The 6,000-nt window shown below is 48.9% G+C and overlaps 1 long non-coding RNA gene across 1 annotated transcript in view; it reads right to left on the bottom strand.

The window, feature by feature from the left end:
- Nucleotides 1–6,000, bottom strand: part of LOC123382343 — a 31,221-nt gene continuing 25,221 nt past the window's right edge. The window contains exon 3 of the long non-coding RNA XR_006590598.1: nt 1–904. This is a non-coding gene — a long non-coding RNA (uncharacterized LOC123382343). The remainder of the gene's footprint in view (nt 905–6,000) is intronic.

Here is a 6,000-nt window from a genome sequence, read left to right as displayed (position 1 = left end):
ATTCTACCAAAACCAGGCTGTAGTTTGCTTCTGCACTTTGCATTAAAAAAGGATTTGCTAAGAAAAACTATAGTTTAACAAAGACAGCAGGATGACAGTTAACCCACTTACAAGGCAAACTCAGACCCTGGTCCTGCAGTCCTCCAGTGCTAATTTCATTCAGCACCTCCTACCCAGGACAGGGCCAGCCAGGGCCAGCAGGTCAGTGACCTTGGGGAGCCCTGCAGAGAGGGTTCTCCCAGAATGGCTGGGGCACAAAGGCACTTTGACGGAAGTGGAGCATTCAAAACTAAATAATGACGGAGATTTACTAGTCCAACAGTAGGAACCAGAGATATTTAGGCTCTGGCTGCCAACAGCCCACTCATGACAGTGATCAGAAGGGCAGACATCCACCGTTGTACTGATGGGACCTGCTCAGGGTTTTACTGATACCAGGATATGGTGCTGCCTCAAGGGGGCAGTACAGCTAGCTGAACAAGAGGTCTCCGCTGCACTGCTTCTGCATGTTGGCAGTGGAGCACAAAGGGAATAGGTGCATCTCTCTGTTTAGCTGGTCAGATTAGAGACGTGGCTATACTAAACTGCAGATTTACTATAGTCAGTCATTGGACATTGCCTACAACTTAAAATGAATTGTTACCAAAACGTTCAGAGAAAACCATAGATTAAGCATATTGACTGTGTTTCTTCTTTAAGTAATATTTAAGGGCAATCACAATGATGGAGCAGCCATGTAGATATTTTCCCACTGGTTATTAATAATGGCCCCTCAGCAGACTGATGGATGGCCATCCCCGTGATGGAGAGCCGGCAGCACTCACCCTGCAGCGGATCTGTTACTGGGAGGGCTTGCAAGATATTTGATTTGAGAGGTGTCTGGCTGCTGATCGATGAGGAGGGCCTGAAAGAAACACAGCAGTGTGCACACCAGGACCATAAAAGAGAAGAGGGCAATTATCTTGTACTTCCCCTTCCTCTTTCTCTGGGACAGCCATCGAGAGGCAAGCAGGGAAGAACCGTGGGGGTCATTCCAACTGTGTGCAGGTTCCCGCCCCTTCTAGTCACTAAAGCCACAGACATGAAGGCAGAAAACATGGATGTGGTAAAGCAGGATCCATGTATCTGTCAGTTGTGGGAAAGGAGGCTCTGCTCCATGCAGTCACTCGGGATCCAGGCTGATGGAGCTTTCACCATCTTGTCATGCTCTGTCCGGCATGAGCATCCTCCAGGGGAGCCCAAGTGGAAAGGGCAAGCAGGGGTTTTTCAGTGCCCCGACCCCTAAGTGACGTGTGGTATTTGCTCACCTTTCCTTAGCCAGAAGCAGTCCCAAGGCCTTGTCTAACTGTAGCTCCAGTTTGGGCTGGTCCCCACTCATGGCACCACACCCTCCTTATTCCCAAAGCCATGGTGACTGGCATGTTACCCAACCCCTGAGCAGTGTTAGTCCCACACAGTGACCTCCTTGACCAAGCCTTCTCTCACTTCCCGGGTGCTTCAATGTATTCTCCTGTGTTCTCCCTTCTCCTGCTGCTCTGTGAGTTCCTCCTTACCAGATACCCCCTAATTGTTGGTGTTTTCTCAGGCAGGGCAGGTCCCTTTGTTTTCTCTCTGTTCACTCTCTCCCTAAATGATCATATCAGTCCTATAGCTTTAAATGCATCACTTATATGCTCATACAGCTTAGACATGGACCCTGGCACAGATGTCTTTCTTGAGACCTGTCTACACTTTTCTATTCAACTGCTTACTTGCTACCACATAGTGACATTGCATAAGGGACCCAGATATGTCACATCTGAGTCAAGGGTGTCTCATGGTTCAAATCAGAAATTTAGGAGTGACACATCCTTGATAGCTCCCTTTTGCTCAGCCTCAAATATAAATCATCCATATGTCTTGTCAATTCAACCTCTAAAAGAGATCAAAATAGATCCTGAATCCATAGGCATTGTCCTTGCCTCTACTGCTGCTCTCTCAGGGCCACCACCCCAACCTGGCCTGCACAAATGGCCTCTCTGTGGCCTGTCTGCATCTATACTTTCCCCTTGCCAAGTCATGTTCCCAGGAACTCCAAGATTTCTCTTTAAAATGCAAACCAAAGCCCATCACTCCCTGCTTAAATCGCTGTACCAGCTTCTCACTGCTTATCACTTTGCAAGTCAAACCTGAGCCCCTCACTACAGCCTACATGATCCGTGTGACCTAGGCCCTTCTGTTCCCCCCAACAAACACAGCGTCCTGACTTGTCTTTGGACACACCAGTCCCTTTTCCATGTGGGGCCCTCAACACAGTGCTCTATCTTTGGACATGGCTGACTCCTTTCTGTCATATGAATCTCAGACAGGATGTCACCTCCTCAATGACGCACAAAGACATCAAAGAGAATTGCGGTGTCTTCCCACAGGCTGCAGAATGCTCTATACCAGCTGCACTCACACCCTGCCCCTAGACAGGGCATCTTGTCACGTGCTGGACTCACGGGCACCCACCTCTACTCCCAAGCAGCATTGTATGCCAGCAGCCCCTGGGGGCCTCTCTGACATGAAAAGAGACTCTGTGACTGCCCTCCTATAATCCACCTGCCAACCCACATAACATCCTTGTGCCCTGATTCCTCCTGGGACCCAGCTGCCCTATGTTTGAACCTGAACACTTGCCCTTTGTGCTAAGAATTGTTTCTGTCTCAGGACTGCAAGACATGGCTGCCCACTGCCTGGAAAGACCTGGATTTGGAAATCGACGTAAAAAATCAGTTTCACCTTTTACTCAGCATTCATTGTGGTGACCTGAGGCGAAACACTGTGTTGGGAAAAACCCCTTGTTTGTGATAGTGCGGCAACCTTTGACATTTAGGGCATCTTGAGGATATAAATCAAGTGTTCACCCAAAAAGATGCCCATATCTACTCCCGGGATGTCCCAGGTGCCTTCCCACACCTGCAGATGGGAGGCAGCTACCACATGGTCACAAGAACACTATCTGCCTGTGGCCAGCCCCGCCCATACATTCCACATCTGTGCCCAGTGTCAGAAGACTTCCCAGCCATAGAAAAGGAGATGGAGCCGTTTGCAACAACATGGATGCACCTAGAGAGTGTAATGCTAAGCGCAGTAAGTCAGACAAAACCAAATACCATATGATTTCACTCGTGTGATATTTAAGAAACAAAGCAAAGGAACAAAGAAAAAGAGACACAAACAAACAAACAAACCATACTCTTAAATACAGAGAACAAACTGGTGATTACCAGAGGGGAGGTGGGGGAGGGATGGGTGGAATAGGTGGTGGGGATTAAGAGCACACATATGATGATGAGCACTGAGAAATGTACAGAACTGTTGGATCATTACATTGTACACCTAGAACTAATACACCACTGCATGTATATTATAACTCAATTTTAAAAAGAAGAAAAAGCTGGCGACTTCCCAGGAGCTCAGACTTGCTCCCTGGGATGGGTCAGTGGGGGCTACAACCCCAACCCCAGACAACCTCAGGCCAATAAGCATTTCTAGGACTCAACCCCCCAGGGACAGTGCATCTCCAAAGGCCAACAGGGGGCACCATCAGCAGGACAAGCATTCTCAGAGCTGATTCTGGACCACCCCTCTCTTCCTTCCCACACAGAGGCAAACAGAGAATGCAAGCAGATGGCCAGCCTGAGTCTGGGATGCAGGGCACTGGGGGCCGAGCATCTGGGGGTCTAGCCCTGGACAGTATTAGTACCTGCCAGCTTCCCACGTTCCTGCCCTCTGGAAGCAGCACTGGTTTTACTTTGGAAACCTCCCCTCCCCACCCTTGGGTCCTGTAGTTTGGGTGCCTTGCCCCATCACCCTATCCCCAGTCCCTCCCATGGAATGGGCACATGTCCCAAGGCAGGCCATCAAGGCTATTCATCCTTTGGCCACCAATGCTCAGAGGATAGGTACATGTGCTCAGGCAGAACAGATATTTTCTCTGATTTGAAGTCCCTGGCAAGTGTCCATTAAGGCTGGAACTGCCAGCATTCACCACATGGAAAGACCTCACCTGCACAGGAAGCCAACAGAGAGGAGAGGAGAGCCAAGATGGAGAGAACCAAGCCCCAAGATGGAAAGACCCCATGATTCGAGTCCCTGGAGCCAGCCATTCCTGGCAGTATCTTAATGATGTGTACCAATGCATTCCTCTCTTCTGGTGGGCTTCCAGATTCCTCCCCAAGAGTGTTGCCCCTTATGGAAGGTGAAGCCAGCCTCACACAGAGACAGATAGGGTGCTGTGAACCAGGCAGATGGGAAATCCAGCTGTGAGGCATTGGATCTGGCACCAAGAAAGACCCAAGAGAGTGAGGTGTAGGCAGGATGAACAGGAGCTTGAGGCAGGAGCGACTGAGTGAATCCTTGTCTGGGGCCACAGGTGTGTTTCCAGAGCTTTGCCAGCCTTGCTGAGGCTGGGACAGCCTCATTTTGAATGGCATTAAGGTTGCTCAGGCCACCCACCCATCCTCTGGCCTCTGAGTGCAAGAATGGGCTGGGGCAGAAAGTCTTCAGTTTCCTGAGCATCCCCAGGAAGTGACACAGGCAGAACTGTCCTCAGTCCTCCAAGACAATCTCCCATATCCTCCCTGAGCCCCAGATTCACATTGCCCCCTTTATGCCTCTGCTCACACTGGACTCCTGCCCTGAAATGCCCTACATTATCTTTCCACCCATACACAGGGCCACCATCCTTTAAGGCAAAGCTGGATGGCCCCTCCTCCAGGAAGCCTCCCCTGACTAGACAGCCCATAGAGAGTGCTTGTGATCTCAGTCATTGGGTCACTGAAATGATCATGTGAAAATATACAGTCCACATTGGATTAGATTCTGTCCTAAGCTGGTTGAGGCTAGCTGCCCTCTCCCCAGAGCAAGTGACTGTGGCTAGCCAGTCATGAACAAAGAGAATTTAGTGTATAAAAGGGAGTAGTTCTGACTGTTCTGGGAGAAGTCTTTAGGTGGCCTAGAATCATTCCTGGATCCTTTTGTACTATATATCATGTCCTGGAGGCAAGTTGCACTGAATGAGGAGGGCAGAGAGGAAAGAATGCACTGGAGTCAGGTAGGTCTGAGTTTGAATCCTGGCTCTGCCACTAGTTACCTGTGTGACCTGGGCAGGTTACCTGACATCTCTGAGTCCAGTTTCTCATCTGTGAAATAATGATAATAGTGACTTTATCATAGGCTGAAATGAGATAGCATGGCTTGACCGTGATAGATGCTGAGCAAATGCTGGGAGACAGTATAGCATAGTTGTTAAAAGAACAATAACAGCACCCAGCCACCACTGAGGACGTTTATGTGCCTGGTACCGTGCTAAATGCTTTAAGTTGTAACTTCACATAACCCTCACTACAATCTTATAATCAATCTCTTATTCTCCCCGGTATACCAATGAGGGACCTGGGCCTGAGGGTCATGCTAAGATCCAAACTTCTAATGACGGCAGAGCTGGTTCCAACCCTGAGCCAGCACACTGCCTCTACCTGTGGCCAAGTGTAACCACAGGGCCAGCCTTGCAGTGGTGGATGGTTAAGAGCCTCGGGCCAGACTTCTAGGTCCACATCTCAGCTCTGACACTAGTAAGTTCCTTAATCTCTTGCACCTCAGATGTTTTCATTGTCCATCTATAAACTGGAGATAATATTCCTATATTTTATTGAATGTAAGCTACCATTGATTGTAAGATGCAACATGGTTTATATACCACTAACAAAGAGAAAATGTCCAACATGGGGTATCTAATGGGAGTCCTCCACATAAAACCAAGACATCACAGGCCAACCCTCTATATAGAGAGATTAATTGGTTTGTTTGTTTATTGAATTGGCTGACATGGTTATGGAGGCTGAGAAGTCCCATGATCTGCCAACTGCAAGCTGGAGACCCAGGAAAGTTGGTGATGTAATTCAGTTTGAGTCTGAAGGCTAAAGAATGGGGGGCCAGTGGTATAAGTCCCAGTATGAGCCTGAATGCCTGAGA

This window comes from Felis catus, chromosome E2, assembly GCF_018350175.1.
Source record: "Felis catus isolate Fca126 chromosome E2, F.catus_Fca126_mat1.0, whole genome shotgun sequence".
Classification (NCBI taxonomy): Eukaryota; Metazoa; Chordata; class Mammalia; order Carnivora; family Felidae; genus Felis; species Felis catus.
Note: the sequence above shows the minus strand (reverse complement) of the source record. Positions and strands in the feature narration are given on the sequence as shown.